General features: G+C 47.2%; 1 long non-coding RNA gene across 1 annotated transcript; it reads left to right on the forward strand.

Annotated features, from left to right (window-relative positions):
• The first annotated feature begins 8,895 nt into the window (after window positions 1–8,895).
• On the forward strand, window positions 8,896–19,489 carry LOC144112346 (uncharacterized). Its single transcript, XR_013310220.1, has 5 exons — window positions 8,896–9,128; window positions 9,334–9,425; window positions 10,468–10,579; window positions 13,376–13,608; window positions 19,380–19,489. It is a non-coding gene; the product is annotated as an uncharacterized LOC144112346 (long non-coding RNA).
• Window positions 19,490–19,721: the final 232 nt, after the last annotated feature.

Raw genomic sequence — 19,721 nt, forward strand, 5'->3', positions numbered from 1 at the left:
TCGTTTTGCGCGGCCCGCAGCGTCCCCATCGTGGAGATGACCACCTCACGCTGCCGGGTTCCGACCGCGCTGCTTCTCGACTCCCCATTCTGGCCGCTGGCCCCGCTGCGGATGGCCCGGTGCACCTGCTGCCTTTCCACCATCTGGCGTGGGTGCTGCTGAAGGCGCGCAGGTGCCGCCCGTGCGCCATGTCGCGCACTGTGAGCGCGCCGGGGTCACCGTAGTGGACGTAGCAGGCCAGGGGGCCGGGTGTTCATGGGCAGCACCTGGATGCTCGCCTGCATTAAAGGGCAAGCAATCGTCCGTGCCACGGCGAGCGCTTGCCTCATCTTCGTTGTGTGTGCAAGGCGACCACCACCCACGACACAATGAACATGTGGAGTGGTCGCATGTTATAGACTGATTTGAACGAGATAGCCGCAGCCATCCGTGCACAATGCCATTGTCTGCGCCGACGGCTGGACTGCTCCTGCGGGGAATACTCCGATCCCCCCTTCCCGCAATGGAGTACCGGTGCAGAATCGGCGGTAAACCGGCCTTTCGTCGGCGCCGTCGAGGAGAACGACGAAGGCTCAGTTTGGTTAGTGCTCCAGCGTCATTTCTCTCTCGCTCTTTTTTAGTGAAACTGCGGTTTTGCCTCCAAGCAGCGGTCAGTCGACTGATGTGCGCTGATTGTGACCACCTCGCCAAGCCCAGTGACGAAACCTCTGAGCGCCTGTGCTGGCCCACTCTCCTCAGGAGCACGCCCTTCGCTGTCAGCGGTGTTAATGCACTTCTCGCACTGAGGACCGCGAAGACCGTGCATGTGTGCCTTGTGTTGTTCAGCGAGCGCTTCGAACTGGGGTTGACTTTCACCGCCCAGAGCTTTATGGCGAAGCGCACTGGCAGACCGCTTTGGTGAAAGCTAATAAAATAGAATGTGGTGCGGGCGCGCGCGCGCGCCCGCCGGTCTGAAGTTCGGATGTGTTTAAGCACGAAATATAATAGGAGTCACGGCTAGGTGGCGTCAGCCGCCGCACGATTTAAAGGGTTCTGCCTGACCATCCATACCCATCGGAGATATTCGTGGCACATGCGGGCGTAATCTAGGAAATATCAAACTTGTTTTGGTATAACGTAATTCTATACAACCAGGCATCAAAAAGGACGCTATGATCCTTCTAGTAGCTTTGGGTTTTAAGGATAGGATTAGTGAAAGTAAAATTAATCCATTAGCAGTAGAGGCGACCAAGAAAAGACGAGTTTTGATGGCGTAAAAGCAGAATGGAGAAATTGTACTAAACGTCGCTATTCTCAAATATTGCTTAGAATAGCCTTGAATGAAAAGTGCGTGTCTTGGGGGGGGGGGGGGGGGGAGGGGGGGCAGAATAGGATTCAAAGTAAAAAAATAACTGGAAGGGAAGCCTGTAGATGTAAACATTTATATCCTTCCTGCGCTTCGCAATGGGCCCGCTATCCACATTGTTTTCGACGACATGTTCCCAAAAAAAGCAAAACTTTTGCCACCGAGTATTCTAAATGGTCTACTAGAAGATCATCTGAGGACCCTACCTACAGATATAGCAATAGCCACTGACGCATCGCAATGCAATGAAAAAGCAGGTGTGGGAATATTTTGCTCACATTTAGACTGGTCCTTTTCATTGCGCCTTCCAGCTCTGCTTGAAAAATTTCAAGCAGAGCTTCTAGCAGTTGTACTTGCTCTACTCAAGCTAGACCCCTCTATTACAGCAGTTGCAGTAATTACTGATTCTTTATCTTTGTGTTCGTCCCTCGCTGCACGTGTTGACGGTCCCATTTTAACAACTTTCTTATCTTTACTTCCTCCGCATTTGAGCCTTGTTCATTTAGTATGGGTTCCCGGTCACAGCAGTTTGACAGTAAATGAGATTGCTGACAATCTCGCAAAGGCTTCCCTCAGTGGCCCCGTGTTGCCAATCTTCCCGGCTACAGCCTATATGACAGCATCTGGACTTCGACGACGTGCCTTTTTAAGCACTCAAGACACAACTCTTTTAACATCGGCGGATTATGAGCACCTTAAATATTATTGGAACAGGAAAATTTGTTGCTCTCGGCAGCTTGAAGTATCCCTGACGAGGCTGCGCTACCGCATCCCCCCTCTAAATTTCTATTTACACAAGTCGGGTTTTGCGCTCTCTCCCCTTTGTGCATTTTGCCGTGAGCCTGAATCTATATAACATTTTTGGCTGTATTGTCGCTGATTCAACTCTCTGAGAAAAAGGTTGCTGGAGGAGCCCTTGCAGCATCTTGGCCTTAGTTTGAGCAGCCCGCTCTTGCTATCATTTGGCTCCACCACATTTGGGTTCAGCCACAGATCTGTTTGTACCGCTGTTCTATATTTCCTGATAGAATCTCACCGACTGCCTTGCTAAGTGTTCCAAACTTTTATTTTCTATCAATTAGTACATTGTGACTTAATCATTATTAATTAATCCCTCTCTTTATTATTATTCTTATAATTTTGAAATCAAAACTCTCCTCCCTTTTCTGTTCATGACGAAGAATTCACCGGTGTTGCGCTCCCACGTGCTTTTCCTTTTTATTAACTGCGTTCAGGTGAATAGCCACTCGATTCTTGGTCGATCCCCCAGTGTGGGTATGTGCCATCTTTTGATAGGCAAACAACAGCAACAACTCATCAGGCGAGTCTGTAGAGAATTTCGTCTCTTTATTGCAGTTTTACTTGAGATCTACTTTTATCCTCTTTGACAACCTGCCTTTTTTGCAGCGCAATGGAATTTGTATTGGGTCATGCGTGGCTCCAATTTTGTGCGATATATTTTTAGCAAAAGTAGATCAGCAGTTAGATAGGTATCTTAATGGGAGGGGGGTGGTTTTAAAGGTTTTTAGATATGTTGACGATTTTTTAGTGCTTTTAAAAAGGCAGACGGCCTTCGCCTACCCCTCTACAGTTGGCGAAGTTATAGACGCTTTTAACAAACATGGACTCGGGCTAAAGTTCACCCATGAACTACCTTACGCAGCTGTTTTACAGTTTTTAGATCTGAAACTAACGTTCTCTGAAAGACACGTCTGCTGGGCCTATTACCCTCGTGCGAAAAAGGATTTCCTGCCTTATGATTCGGCACACTCGAAGACTGTTAAAAGAGCCATTGTTTCGCACTGTTTAGAATCCTGTCTCAAAAAAATCGTGCCCGCATCAGATGCAATCAAGTTTTCAGAATCAGATTAGCCGACTAATGTCAGCGGGTTTCCCCCCTTCGGTCTCAATTGCTGTTGCTGAAACCCTGCTTCAGAAATTGAAGACTGGTACAAGAAGACTGAATGATGACCGTCGGAAGGCTGATAAGCCTGTGGTTTTGCCATACCTGCACAAGACTTCGCACAATATCAAGAAAGTGGCCAACAGGCATGGGGTGTCCGTTGTATTTTCGGCACCCAAGAAGCTGGGAAAGTTGTGCCCTCGCATTTGTGGCTCCAAGAAAAGAGGATGCCAGATACGACATGATACACCGTTTGTCAAGTGCTCAACAGGCGTGATCTATGCCATTCCCATGACGTGTGGAAAGATTTATGTAGGCGAAACTGGCTGTGCCATCAATGAACGATTGGGGGAACATGCCCGAAATTTAAGTAAATTAAAAGACAAGTACGCACATTTGGTTGCGCACGTAATTAAGTGCAGAGGATGCGTGGCTCGTTTGGCTGAGACTAGGATTCCAGGCAAGAGTGCCGACAAGACTGCGCGTGTTAGCCTGGAAGCCTACTATATCAAGAAATATGCAGACACTTGCATCAGCACTCCCTCGTTATCGCTTCTTGTAGCTGAAATAGACTTTTTGGAAGCAGCTAACGTTTAAGTGCTTGCTGGTATCCTTATTGATTGTCCGCTCTCCTTCTTTTTCTCCACTGTTGCTCGCCTTTTTTAAGGCGTGCCTCCGCTTAATAAAATTCAGTTGTCAGTCAGCGCTCGTGTCGTGTCTTGTCCTTCTTGTGTGATTGCATGTTTTTGCGCCGCTCCGTTCCCTTTCTTATCAGACACCGAGCCCCTATTTCTAAACAGATGATGTGCGTAGACTTGGGTAAATAAGATGCTATATTTGTTAACAACCATCTCAGCTGAGCACGCACGACTAATCAACGGATTTAAGGCACGAGAAGTTCTGTTCTTGAATGCCTCTGTAACGGCTTGCCTGTAAGGTGATCCGTTATCCAATAAGTGGGCTACGGTAGGTGGAACACTGATTTATTCTAAGTTCTTTTCGTTTAGTTCTTTTTGCACATCCTTACTGCGCCCCACACACCTTTGCTGTGAGTGCAAACGTGCACTCAGTCGCACAGGCGGATGGTAAGAATCGGATGAATATATTGCATCACAGTGGCCTTACATCCACTACATGTCATCCATCCACTGCTTACGAACAAAGAGAAAGCGCAAGGCGCGCTCAGTTCTAAACGTCTGTAAATTTTTTTATATATAAATTTTTCTATCAACTTGCCGGTGCACTACGTTAGCGATATTGAGTGATATTGAAGAAAAAAAGAATTTGCGCCGATGAGCATGCAAGCCTGCTCAGGCTCGTCTGGAAGAGAGGTGCTTAACAGCACATTTTATGACATTCGCAGTTTTAGAGGACCTAGCGATGCCCCGCGCATACATCAGACATCGAAGACGGCGTGAACTTATAAACGTTGCAACTTGCAAGCGTGAACTTAAAAACGTTGCAATTGTGCAACAAGACTATGAGTCGTAGTCACCTCACCGCAAATGCAGATATAAATGAGCCATACAGGAAGAAGTTGTGGATCTGCTGCACGTTGAAAAGACGAAGGTGCTGCCAAAGAGCCACATGTGCAGTGCCGACATTCCTAGCTTGTAAGACAGTGAAACAGACCAGTTTTAAGAAAGCAACGCGAAGGGGAGGGTGTTTAATCGGAGCGAGATAGAAACGATTTATTTATCGCAATTTAGTGATAGAGACGACGATGGTGACACTGATGACAGTTACACACGTCACCAGTGAGCGAACACGAGAAACGTCTACACACACCTTTGATAAAGTGTTCCAATATTTATAGTACTGTTTCTTCGTTAGTTAGTAGCCTCTCTGTAAAGAACATCTACCACTCGAAAATTTGGCGTTTCTCCTTGCCCTTGACGTCGACAGCGTCGCGACAGGCCGTGAAGGCTTCTTCGGTCGTTCGCTGTTGGGAACCGGATAGCTAGTTTTTTCTTTGTTTCAGTGTGCCTTACGTCACTGCTATTCGTCATCAGGAGCCATCGCAATTAGGACCAGAAGGTTTGTCCTCTAGTGTGAGTACTTCGTCATAAAGGCAGGCTATGTTTGTTTAGCTTGTGCTACTTTCAGAAGAAAAAAAAGCTTCCAGTGAAATATACACATCCTTTAACGGCAATTTAGCGATCTGGACGCACTAGTAGGGCACCCTCTAAGAAAAAAAAAGGTGTAAAAATGGTGCATCGTCATGATTTATGCTATCTGAAGACGCATGGACTGAAGATGCTTTCTCATCACACCCACTTGGACGTCGTTAGTCTAGCTGTTTCGGAAAAATTACACCCTTTTTTTACTCTCTTAAAAACAGCTCTGTTCCCCCGCGCGAAGATGCTTTACAACACAGTATGGTTTGGTTTGGTTTGGTTTATGGGGGTTTAACGTCCCAAAGCGACTCAGGCTACGAGAGACGCCGTAGTGAACGGCTGCAGGAATTTCGACCACCTGGCGTTCCTTAACGTGCACTGAAACAAAGTATGCATCCCGCACCCCCTCCCCTCTCGAAGATGGCCCTCTCCCGAAAGCAGGGTGGCTGGGTTATTTTGAGGACAATAGTTAAGAACTATGCTGGCTTCGCCTAGCCAGAGCAGGTAGGCGTGAGTCATCTGTGGACACACGCTTCCCCCTGCATTGATCCTTTTGATCAGTGACTTAAAGGACGCCGGCGAAACTGACCGCGCCTCCTCGCTTCTGCAAGGGCCCAGAAGGTGCTAGCACTGAAGCCCGGAAGCGTGTTTCGTGGAAGAACACGTGCAGCGATCTCCTCCCCATTTTCGCCTAACCTGGTCGGCAAAAATGGCGGACGAGGAGGCTTGGCGCATGCGCAGAACGCTACTGGAAAAAGGTGCATATGCTGCGATCAGCCACGACAACCATCACGCATGCAATCATGCTCTTGGCTGCTAACGATCAAAATAATAACTAATATTCGGCGCATGTGCTTTCGTACTTATGATTGGGTATCGTTTTAAAAAAAGTAGTAAGTCGGCAAAGACCGACGGCATGATGGGTTCTTTGTCACTCCGTTGACCAATTGCAGCTCTGAACGAAATCATCATTTTAACGCCTCGATAATGTCCTCCATAGTGCGTTGCTCGTTACAGACGCTCGAGTCTTAACTGGACTATCACCAATGCCAAACTATTAAAAAAGGATACAGGTTAACATGCATAGAAGTTATTAAATCAAGCTCACGAACGAGCGATATTGTTGATGCAGTAATTTTATGTTAACTGACAATGTATTGTAATGTAACTCCAGATCCCAAATAAATTGCACTCTCATATTTCTGCCTCATTTCGACAAAAAACGAGCCATACTCGCTGATAAATGCATCATCTTCACCACTAATACTAAGAAGGCTGAAAGACAAGAACTAGGGAAAGAATAATTCGGCAGCTCAAGTGCATTGTGAATATGGACTGAACATTGCAGTTTTGCTGATCTCTCTGAAACTCCTCAACGGAGCGTAAAAGACATTTCGTTTCATACAAGTTTACGGATCCTTTCTCTCTACAGTACATAGCGAAGCCCACAGTAATCAGTTTTCAAGACTGCTGCATTTCCTGGTCATGTTTTGGCATCTACAAATGTTTCACACAGAATCAGTTCGATTTCAGCTTATTTTAAATTGATAAACAGAAAGCGAGGCGACCAACGCAATTTAATTCTATTACGAACCTGGCTCTTTCGGGTTTCTTGCTGAAATTGTGCTGCATGCTTACAAGAGTAGAAATTAACTTAAACTCAGTGTACGCGTACGTCATTTTTAGCTTTTAAGTTGTTTCGCGCAGCTTTAATGCACTCAAGCAGTACAGATGGGCAGAAATGTACCCGTCTCCATTTTTTTTTTCATAGTGCAATGAAAGCATTAAATTCAGCAACAAACAGGGTGCCACAAAAAACAGTAACCAAGGCGCTATTATTACGGCAGTGCATTGCGAATTCTAATGGAATGACTGATCTGTCAGGAAATAACTTTTTATTTTAAAGGGTAATGATAAGCATTGAACACTACATTGCACTGGATAGGCGCAACCCGAAGACCGAAGCTCGAAAATAAATGAAGCTTTGGCGCATAAACAGACAGGCTTTCTTCTTTTTTTTTTTTATGGCGCAAGGGCATCTATGGCCAAATACGCCTTGACATAAGGTATTTTCTTTTTCTCATGGTGGGGTCAAAGACCCATTTCCCAAGCATTTCACCCTAAATAAGCCGAGCACCAGACCAGGGAAAAGCTTGTACCCATTGTATCCCCGGTGGGTACCCGGCGGCACTGGGGATCGAACCCCGCAACTCCCGCATGCGAGGCGGATGCTCAACCACTTGGCCACCGCTGACAGGCTTTCCATCGTCGTAAGTTGCTTCGGATGATTGAGACTTTATCTTGTACGCACAAATAAAACTGAAATAAACGACGCATTGTATCGCACTGATGAACCCATCTTTAACAACAACCCAAATTCAGTGGTGGTTGTTACCTAGCTTGAATAAGATGAAAGCTCGTATAATAGGCAGAATCGCCCGCACTGCCTGTAGCTTGAAGAGTCTTAACACGTGCTTGGGCTGGCAGTGCTCAATTTCTGCTCAGTAGACCCATCCTTGAAAATTTTTTGGAGAACTCCGCGTACACTCGAGCGATGAGAGGTGAGAACTGCTGCATAAGCAGTGGTCGACTGTCGTTTGAAACCCTCCTCTGCGCTATCTTCCTCAAAAGTTCAAATGTATTGAATTCCCTTCGTTTGCCTGAAACTTCTATACACTCGGTTCGGGTTTACTAGACTACTTGGAAACAAAGCTAATTTTTTTTCTTTATTCGGAATCTCCGTAAGCGATCGGCCCATAAGCAACAAAGAAAGTTTAAATTTCATATCAATATTACAAACTGTTACTGTATCTGACGTGCAATCAGTAATGCTATAGCATTTACATCGCTTTTTTCGCGAGTTCTATGAATAACTTCGAAGTACAGAAAGGGAAACTTATTGATAGTCATTTCGCAGTGCATTCCGTGTGCAACATAAATGAGAGCACAGTTACGGTAGCATCTGCGTATTTACCTATACTGCGTAATAGCTGGCAATATATTCCTCCTCGCTATCATCTCCCTGTGTCCCGGCAACAATCTTTTCCTTCCCTTTTTTCTTTTTTTTTTAAAATAAACTAGTACTACTACTAGAAAAGCTAACGCATACTGCAAGGAAGATGAGGAACAGTCGAGTAAAAAAAAAGTCTCGCCGCGCTCCTTGTCCCTGAGAGCGGAAGAGCTATGGGCGCCCCGAGAACGCGGAAAAATGTATGCCGCATGGGTAGGGTAACATGGGCAGAGGGGGGCGTATGTAAGAAGAATGCAAGCAACCCGCACATTGAAAACGCCGAAGCCTGTCGCCCCGCATGCGGGCAGCGTTACCGTGGAGCACTGCTGAGAAACATGTTGGGTGACGTTCCCTCAGTCAGAGGAGAAAAGGAAAAGAGGGCAAGCGCGGCTCCCTGCCGAACAGAAGACGCGAAGCACTGTTTCTTTTTTTACATTTTATACTTTTCCCTTCGCTCTTTAGGTCACGTGCCTGTCTATTTGGATTGGCTATTTGCACTCTTAAAGTCGAAGAAGAAGCCGATGTTTGCGCTGACTCTAGCCGTAGCCACCGTAGTCCGTAGCTGTCTAGCTGTTTACAACGCTTTTTGAATTCGGTTGTGCGATTACTTCGTCGTGCACGCTTCATGGCTGCGTGCCGCTGCAGTGAGCGACACCTTCGCGAAAGGGTCAACGTCTGGAAGAAACAGCGCACGCCAGATCTTCGCGGCGAGCTCATCGTACGAATTCTTTGCGCCAAATTTCAACCGTACATGTAAGTGACCTTTTCGTTTGGTCTTACGTGGTTTTCACCTACCATCAAATTATGGTGTATTGAATAACGATGTTTTATCATTGATTGTGTGCGCGAGCCGGTACTTGTTGCTGTCTTTTTTTTTTTTGAGCTGACTCCGTAGCGGCCGGAGGGAGCCGATTCGTGTACAACGCACGATCATTCTCAATGCTTTCTTTCGCTGCAGGCTCTGACCCTTCGGATCCTCCGCGCAAGAATATTGCCTGTCGTCTCTTCAACGCAACGTGTTTGTCCCTCCTGACGACCATTCAGGATGAGGTATGTCTAAAGCAGTCTCCGTTCATAAAAGGGCGAGTAAATTAGTGTGCACGCTTCTGTGGCACGACGTACTGCGCGAAGTGCTCATATCTACCGCAGCACTATATCTGATTCTCATTGGACAGTAAACCTGTTATAATTTTAGCGCTACAAGAAGACTCCACCTGCCAGGTCGCTTTTTTTTTCTTCTCTCGTGTGTGAATGGAGGGCGTAATTTTTTTTTTTTTTTACTGTTGAGCAAAAAGCAAACGATAAAACAGTAAACGTGGAACGTTGATAGTCAAGAAATTCGCAGCTCATTTGTGTTGTGCGTTTCCTGGCGTGCGGCCTTTTTCGCACACACCTTGCAATATTCTTTGCTAACCCAGAGGGTGACTTATCATGCCAGCAGTTTTACTGTATTCGAATGGAAGGTGCGTGTACGAATGGTGCTAATAACTTATCCTTCAGTCAGGCGAAGGACTAATGGTGAAAAGTGGTCTTTTTTAGTTCTTTTTGCAAGTAAAAAGGGCTGGGCTAGTTGGTGACCAAACATTTGACCACAAAAGCATACAGTCTGTCACCTCTTTTTGTGCTCTTGTATTCTCTTAAGTTCAGTTCAGCACGCAATCCTTGTGTGAGATTGTAGACTTTGTAGTGTAGTTTCTAAGCTTTTTCTGTTATGAATATTTTGAACCTTGTAAGCAGTAACAATATAGTTCTTTCTTTCTTCTACACTTGCTGTTGTTAGACAATAAGTTAATTATGTCAGGCACTTAGTGACAATTCAGTGGTACGCAGCGATTGTAGTGTAAGAAGTTTGTCTATGCTTACTGTGCGAGCAGCTGTCCAGTATAAACTAGTGCACTGCGTCAGTTACGTCTCTTATAAATACGTGACAAGTGCTGTTCTGGATAAACTTTTGATTGAAATGTTGTGGTTTCTCACTGTCAAAATATTCCTGCTGTTTCTTGAGCATGTGCACTGCCATTATGTGGTTTAATTATTATACAAGTTATGACCAACCGTTAGACTAATGCCATCAATGGTGCTTCTCTTGCAGTGCTCCTGGCAGCAGGAGGGATGCAAAGGCACACAAGCACTGTTGCTCCTGGCACTGAAGTTCAGCCTGGCTTCTTCAAAACCGCACGAGTAGTCAAGACTAGATTTGTGTGGTATGTATTTTATTATGTAATTATGACATTGCAGCATGCTCATCATTGCTTGATGTCCATCAGTGAACATAGTATACTATTTTGTGCAGCTACAGCCATTCTATTAGACAGATTTTGGAACCATTGGCTGTTTTGGAGGACTTAGTAGTGAAGGAATTTTTGAATATTGGTTTGAATAATTGTGATCTTTTTTGTTGTGTGAAGTATCAATGCAGTTTTTTTTTTTTTTTGAAAAAGTAGGCTGGACTTCAGCAAAGGTTCCATATTGAATTAGTTCAGGGGCGCTGCCTGCAATATGTGCAGGAAAAGTCAGAAAAAAATCATGCACAGAATCCTTGGCAGGCTGGCATGCTACCAAACAGATATGACTAGCACTGTTTACGCATGTGAAGCTAAATTTGATGTGCAACTATGCGAGACTGTTTGTCTCCTTTGCACTGTGAACACTTCCTTCTTCAGCAGGAAGGTGATGTTCACTGATGTGAATAATTTCCATAGCTGACGTGAACCCATAATATTTTCGCATTTTCACAATGGAGTGAACCTAAAAATTAATTAAGCTCAGGTGGCCTGCATGTGACAGCAGATATGGAAGGTAACTGTTCTAATAGCCATTCTCTCATGCTGTCTGTCAATATTTACAGTTTAATCATGCTAAGCATCTGAAAAAATGTTACATAATATGAGGTTGCATTCTACTGTTCCGGCAAAATGTAATTCATCAGAATTACTGCTGCTGCATATTCTGCAAGCATTGGATAAAGCAGCACTATGTATATAAAAAGTCGAGGTGTAGAATTTGTTCGAGCAAAAATAGTGCTTTAGAAGGAGATTATTTTATGCTGCCTCTGTAATTAATGTAGTGTTTCAGTAAAAGCTGGTTGAGTAAGCAAAGCTTTTTGCACAGGCATAATGTAGAGAAACGTAGTGTAAAACCATGCAGCTATGAACCTGAACTAAAGCTACATTTATTATAATAATCCCTATAATTTTGTGTGTACGACGTCATCTGATTACCACATGAGTGGAGACGACTCTTTAGCTGTGTAAGCTGGCCTGGCAATTATTTCAGTTTTAGCCAGAAGCTTTTCCTTGTTTACCAGGAGTGGTACCCTAAAATACAAACAGATACAAATGCCTTTATTTCAACATTAGGTGATGTTAGGAGGGGCACCCAAAAAGCCTTTTACCCCTGAGTAAAGCTTAAATTTGGGCGAGTTGGTAAGTCTCTGTCACCCCTGTCACATACCACTTATATACCCCTGTTATACCCCTGTCACACGGGCACCGCAAAGGTCTTTGAGATTCAGGTCCTTATATCCAAAGGCGTAAGGAGTGCAGCTGCACGGCACAAATGTTGCGCCTTTGCCGCTAAGGGCCTTGGAGGCTCAGGCGCCCGTCAGAGACCTTTGGAGCCCAAAGGCGCGGCCTTCGGGAACCTGTGATCACAGTGCAACAAATTGTCAAAAAGTAAAAGCAATAAAAAAATAGATACAGCCAACAATGTTTGAAAACATGTTTTTTTTAAATACGAAAGGTGTGTCTGGCTTTGCTTTTACTACGGGTGTTTATATTTTATGCCCAGATTTCAAGGCAGTGAAAGTGTTGCAGCAACACCGAGTGCCCCTGGTGTTGCCAAGGCAGTACACAAAACCTGCTGCTGCTGATGAGAGTAGCTGCTGCAGTTCTTTTAAGGAAGCAGTTAGAATGAAAAAAAATTGTGCGAGCTCAACGAATGAACAGAATACACTTTAATTTTAAAACACTCACTTCAGCCGGCTCAAGCACAGCAGCGGGTGCTAAGCCTGAACGACAGTTACACCTTTGGGCTGCACCGTGTAGCTGCGTCGCTGCCCTTTTAAGCTTTTGCTTCTTTGAGGAATGCCGTTTGAAAGGGGTATTAGATTGGCTTGACAAAGGAGTGCGTCCTCTTCCTTATTATAATTTATAGTGCATGGGCTTTTGTCATGTTCAACCTTTTTTCCAGGAATTTAAACTGTTTCAAAAGGCAGCGACAATGGGATGCACCCAGAAAAGCCATGGCAGGCACAAGCCTCCTGTTGTTTACTAATAGGAAATGAATTCGCAGGTAATGTATGCAGGGAAAGCAGAACATACTGATAATTACAGCTGGCAATATCACTGACACTTAGCTAATCACCTACACTTCCCTTTTTATTCACATCATGGGCTACAATACATATATCGGCTGTAAGGCCGCTGTGGCTACGCCGGGCGCTTTCGGCTCGCCTGGCACAGAAAGAGAAAGTGTGGAACTCCTTGGAAGGCTCTCGTGTGCACGCGCGCTCCTTATTGCATTCTAGCGCGCGGACAGGTCCTCCTCTCTCGTGACCTTGACCTAGCGGCGCGCGGCTGGGCGATTCTAGAAGCCGCGACAGCGTCCCGAAGGTGGGCGGAGAGGGAAACAAGTGTCAGTGCCGTGGCACCTACTTCCTCTCCCAGTGCCCTCGCTCATCTCTTGAACATTCGGATGACGCTATAAGAGTGCGCGCTGCATGTTTTCACTCGGTTTTTGCATTGGGCTTCGAACAAGTGAAGTGGCAAGCTCCGGCTTCGATAAACAGTGAGAAGAGAGCTTGGGGCTCATGTGTTTGTAGTGTCAAGCATGCTGCTTCAGTTTTATTCCCTGTGTGTGTGCCTGTCCTGTGTTTAAACCTGCCTCGTCTTCCGTGTGCCCATCGTCTGCACTTCGTGCTACACGTCACCCGCCAAATCATCTGCATCTCGGGGAAGAGAGGTGTAGGATAAGAACCTTTGAAAACCTTACTGGCGCAGTCGACAAGGATTTGGCAACCACCGGCACTCCGCAAGAGCCAGCCCGTATCGTGAGCCAGGCGCAACGTCTTCCTGCGCTCATCTAGACCACCGGTCATTCAACGAGGGAGCGGAGTCTTGGACGTGTGCAGGGGACCTAGGGACCACAACCGGCGGCGGTCCGAGCCACCGATGTCAAGTAGTGGCCCCTACAGAGAGGAGCAACGCGGCGGGGAGGAGCTACGGTTGCTTAGGTGAGCGGGATTTCTTTCGTCCGTTGGCGTGTGTAGCTCAGGCATTAGAGCTGGGAGGTGCGTAGTGTTGGCTGGCGAAGAGTGGGTAAGAACAAAGCAGGGGGAAGTAGTCAGATTGACATTCCAGGGACAGACACTACTCAGATTGACACTCCAGGGACAGGCTCTAGTCAGATTGACGCTCCAGGGACAGGCGCGAAAGAAAGACGCCACATTCACAATGAACCAGTCACAGCTCGAGTACGAACCCGAGGCCGCAGCACTCGAGGCCGCAGTACTCAGCGAGCTAAAGCTAACCCCGTCACAATACTTCAAGTGTTCGAGAAGGCATGTAAGGGGAAGGCCGAGACTTGGATGCAATTTGCCTTCTGTACGCGTGCCTACTTTGATTATTACCTCCGAGCCAGAAGGTCGTAAACAAAAGAAGAAATAGTTTCTCTAATGATAGCGGACCGCATAAAATGCGTCCTTAGCGCTGAAGGATTGGAGTATATCCGTCTGCGCGAGGGCGAAAAGTGGCTTACACCTAAGGAGCTGGCGCACGAGCTCGACACTTTCGAGGATGCTAAGGGAAAGGAAGAGCGGTGCGGCCAATGTCGGCAGCGCCTGAGAGTCCCAAGGAGAGCGAAGTAAGCACCAGAAAGCGGACGGGCTGCTTCGCATGTCACAAAGAGGCGCATATTGCTGGAAATATTCTGGCCTCTGGGCAGATCGCCAATCGCAAGAAGGACAACGTCACCGCAAAGGGGGCGCGAACCAACAGGGTGGCAGTAGCAACCGAGGAAAGCAGACGGGCTTGTGAGATAGTTCAAGGTGACGACGCGTTGGTCGCTGAGATAAAAACACGAGCAGAGAATGACTGCGTGCGGACCTCTAAGTTACAAGAAGTCGAGACAGAATGCGCTGGTGTGCCCACCAACGCCGTCGTCGACACGGGCGCGGAGATTACTGTGGTTAGGGAAGACATTGTGCCGAGTGAATATCGCAAGCCTGCAAGCAGGATCAAACTGGTCTGCGCCTTTGACAAGAAGGTTGATGCAGCGCTAGTCACTATACCTATGAACTTGAGACGTCAGAGACTAACTGTGGAGACCCCCCAGAGAGCACACGTTGTGTGCGCCCTTACCATCGAGCTCTCGAAAGACCTGAATTGCTGGATCACGCGAGAGGACTGGGAGCTAATACAGCAACTGGACCACGGCAGTGAGACATGGGCCGTAAACCAGCTCACTGCGACTGGGCCTACAAACAATGTTCAGGAGACTACGTGCCGTGAGCACTCTGAGGCGACAGCATGTGAGGGAAGCCCCGATATGACCCCCGATACGGTGATTGAACAAGACGCCGATGCACGCGATGCAGCGAGTCAACGTGTAAAATTACGCGAGGCTCAAATTGGCGACGACAGCTTGACAAAAGCGTGGGCCGATGCCAAAGAAGGGAAGGGGGAATGTTTGTGTCTGACGGGCTACTCTTCCATCAGGACACAATCATAGGCACAAAGGTGAAGCAGCTTGTTTCGCCAGCTGAAAGGCGGAAGGATGTCCTGACGCTGGCACGCGACTCACTTTGGGGAGGCCACTTGGGCCCGAAGAAGACCAAAGCCAGAATAAAATACAACTTCTTTTGGCCTGGACTAGAAGCAGACATGGCCGAGCATTGTAAAACGTGTCACACGTGTCAGATTCGGTCGGATAGATTCCAAACTGACAGAATCCTTATTACACCGCTCACCAGACCTCCAGACCTGAACATCCCTTCCAGATCGTAAATGTCGACATGGTTGAACCTCTTGAGGTACCGTTGCCCCGAGGACACAAGTGTGCCCTTTGCTTTGTTGACCTCTGTACCTGCTGGCCAGAAGTTGTGTGCTTGCGATCATTACCAGCGAAGGCAAAATGCAGTGCCTTGCTAGAGATCTTTAGCCGTACCGGAAGTGATATGTTCGGACCAAGGGACAAACTTCAAATCACAACTGACGCAGGAAATGGTGTCTAGGCTAGGCTATTCACCTCGCTTTTTCATGCCAGAGCATCCCGAGAGCAATGGCACGGTGGAGAGATGGAACCGCATATTAAAAAATATGCTGTACCACGTCATACAAAAAACCTAAGAAACGGAGACAGGTTGGTCCCTTATGTTCTTTGGGCATATAGAGAAGTCCCCCACGAAACAACGGGTGTCGCACCATTCAGGTTGCTTTACAGTAGAAACCCGACAGGACTGCTCGCGATTCTACTAGGAACCTGGACAGGTGAAGTGCCATTCCTGGGGACCTTACGGGAGGAACCAGCGCGATATCTGAAGCAGTTACGCGAACAACTCGAGATCGCTGCGGACGAGGCCGGGCTCACAGCAAGCGCGCGGCAGGGTAGCTACGCGCAGTCTTACAACCGGGCGACACAGCAGAAAACGTTTGATGTCGGGGACCGTGTACTGCTCTTCGACACCGATCGTGACACAAAACTAGCGCCAACCTGGCGGGGCTCCTTTACAGTTATTGCGCGCGAAAGGGAGCATTCTTAGCGGATCGACATTGGAGGGCGTACAAGCTCCACTGTACATGCAAATCGCCACCGACCGTACTACACTAGAACCGGGCACATGGGTGTCGTTCTTGATGAAGACGCAGAGTTCAGGGAAGTAGAATACACACGCCGCATACCACATGGTAAAAGTATTGCTCCGCTGACTCAGGAAAAACTAGCTCACTTAAGTGAGAAGCAGTGCGCTGATGTAGGGACTGTCTTCGCGAAATACTGGGACCTGTTTCACGAGATGCCGGGTATTGCAAAGGTCGGAAAGCATCGCATCGGGCTAGAAGATGGGCACCAACCTAAATGGTCATTCCTGTATAGAGTCCCAGAGCTTCTAAAGACCGAAGTCAGTCGACAAGTAAACCAACTCTCGGAAATGGGACTGATTTACCCAATCGTGATCAAGTACGCACACCCCGTCGTATGCGTCGGGAAGAAAGACTGTTCAGTGCGCCTCTGCATAGATATCGCACTTTGAATGCGGCTACATGCGCCGATGCATTTCCTATGGCGCACCCACAAGAGCTTCTACTGAAAGTCTGACATGCTAAGTTCATCACGCTAGTAGACTTACGTCGTGGGTACTGGCAAGTACCTATGGCCCCAGAGAGTCGGCATATGACTGCTTTTGCCACGCATGACGGTCAATATGCCTGGCGCGTCATGCCATTCGGCTTGAAGAATGCGGCGGCATCGTTTCAAAAGATCATGAACACAGTGCTGGCAAAAGACCAAGATTATGCCTTGGCATACCTAGACGATATAGCCATATTCTCCGCGACATGGCATGACCATTTGAAACAGCTAGATGCAGTTCTCCGCCTACGTAAGGCAGGGTTTCGGGTGAATGCGGAGAAATGCCAAATTGCGTGAAGTCACATTAAATACCTCAACCAAGTTGTAGGTGGTGGAACGCATTCGCCGGGCCCAGAAAAGTTAGCGGCGATTAGAGATATCATGCCACCAACCACCAAAAAACAGCTGCGCAGTCTCCTTGGGCTCTGCAGCTACTGCCGCGAGTACGTAAAGAACTACGCAGAGGTAGCAGCGCCGTTAACAGCCTTGACGAAGCGAGGGGTACCCAACTTGATTCCATGGTCGGCCAAGGCACTGCGGGCACTGGAATGGCTGAAAAATTCACTTTGCCATGCGATGTCTCTGAGCACGCCAGACTTAGAACAGCCGTTCTGGCTTTTTACAGATGCCTCCAAAATTGCAGCTGATGCTTGTCTCGCGCAAATGGGGAAAGATGGCCGGGAGAAGCCTATCACATTTGCCAGCCACCGCTTCACCCCAACTCAGGCACGTTAGTCCACAATAGAACGAGAAGCATTTGCAATTATTTGGTCACTGGAAAAATTCGAGCACTGGGTATTCGAAGAACAGGTTCGCATAGTGTCGGACCATAACCCTCTGTCCCATCTTACCACGAGTACGGCATATGGCGCCAAACTCGCCAGGTGGGCGCTTGCATTGCAGCGGTATAATGTCACAGTCAGCAACAGAAAAGGGTCGTCTAATGGAAACGCCGACGCGTTTTCCCAGCTCCCGAATTCTACTTGGCAAGATTAGTCTATTATGTAAGCCTGAGTCACGCACGCTGGTGGGCGTCAACGTTCCCGCTCACCTGTATGGATATGTTTGCCATTGTGTGCGTGGATGATTTGCGAACCGCCCAAAGACATTGTTCGTCACACTGTGAAAACTGCAAGATATAGGACTTGCCGCAAAAGCAGTGCACGTTGGAAATCGACAGTACATTAGAACTGTGCATGTGAACTTCAGATGTTCAGCCGACGAGTCGCGGCCTTGAGTTTGTGTTCAGATTGGCCGGACAAAAAAGCCCAGCAATCTTCTTATGGTGGGGCATGTAAGGCCGCTGCGGCTAGCGCCGGGTGCTCTCGGCGCGCCCGCTGCCGAAAGAGAAAGTGTGGAACTCTCTGGAAGGCTTTCGTGTGCACGCGCGCTCCCGATTGCTTTCCAGCGCACGGGCCAGGTCCTCCTCTCTCGCGACCATGACTTTGCGGTGCGCGGCTGAGCGATTCTAGAAGCCGGGAGCAGCGTCCCAAAGGTGGGCGGAGAGGGGAACAACAGTGTCAGTTCCGCGGCACCTACTTCCTCTCCCAATGCCCTCGCTCGTCTCTCGAACATTCGGATGACGCTATAAGAGTGCACGCTGCATATTTTCATTCGTTTTTTGCGTTGGGCTTCGAACGAGCGAAGTGGCAAGCCGCGGTTTCAATAAGCTGTGAGAAAAGAGCTTGGAGCTCATGTGTTTGTAGGGTCAAGCGTGCTGCTTCAGTTTTATTCTGTGTGTGTGTGCCTGTCCTGTGTTTAAACGTTTGATAAAGTCGAACTTCCTTGTACCTGCCTCGTCTTCCGTGTGCCCATTGTCTGCACTTTGTGCTACATGTCATCCGCCAAATCAACTGCACCTCGGGGAAGACAGGTGTAGGATAAGAACCTTTGAAAACCTTACTGTGGCATCAGAGACCAGAACCATAGTGTTACCAGGGGCTGCATAAAACCTTAGCCACTGAATAAATCAGACCACTGGGAAGACCAGGGGCTGCATAAAACCTTAGCCACTCAATCAATCAGACCACTGGGAAGGCATATTCTGAAAGCAGAAATGAAAATTCATAGATGATGGAATGGAAAAGCAGCAAACAAGTAGAAGTGCAGGTGAGGGATAAGACTTATTTAACAATGAAAGTAAATGAAAATAATATGGAGAACTAAATGCATGAGAATGGAAAGAAGGATTTGTTCACTTGCATTTTATTTTCTCACCTTTTACTAGTTTCCATTTCAAACGTCTTTTTCTTGACACGACCCTCCCAGTAGTCCGGCATCGGGGATGCCTACAGTTTGACCCTAGAGCTGGGAACAATATTCTGGATTTTTGTGATTTCTTAGTGGTTTTTTGTTTTGTTGGCCACAGCATGAATTTTTTTCTTGACAAGCCAGTGTGCTTGCGATTATGTGAGCATATGCGAGCAATTAAGTATTTGTTATTTGGGACGTCTTTTTGTTTTTTCTGCATAGATTTTCTGATCTTGGTTCTCATTAATAAACAGTTAGAAGCCTGCACTTGTGGCATTGTTTTCATGCATCACCCTTTATTCCTGCCTTTTGTGCAGTTTACATTTTTAGACATGAACTAAGCCCGTGGCCACGTCGTACTAAGCTTTGTAGTTGGAAAGTTTATTACATGTTTTCTTCTCTGTGCAGGTCAATTACATGGCGCGTACTGCCCCCACCTGTATGGAGAAGACTGCCGGGGCCATTGCTGTAATATGGTGTAGCATGTGGAAAAATAAACACGACGGTATATTTCTGTCTGATTGTTTGATAAATCCTCTGTGTGCATTCTGCAGTAGTACCTGCACCTGAACACGAGATGACACAGCTTACCTCAGATGTAAGATTTGTCTCAAGATTTCAACACTGCCTGCACTTCCAGAAAGACTACGGCTTGCACCCTATGGGTCAGCTTTAGTCCTGCATTCAGTGGGCAGGTTTACGCTACAGAAGGGTAACAGGGCTCTTGTGTGGACAGTATATATATATATA

This window comes from Amblyomma americanum, unplaced genomic scaffold, assembly GCF_052857255.1.
Source record: "Amblyomma americanum isolate KBUSLIRL-KWMA unplaced genomic scaffold, ASM5285725v1 scaffold_69, whole genome shotgun sequence".
Taxonomy (NCBI): domain Eukaryota; kingdom Metazoa; phylum Arthropoda; class Arachnida; order Ixodida; family Ixodidae; genus Amblyomma; species Amblyomma americanum.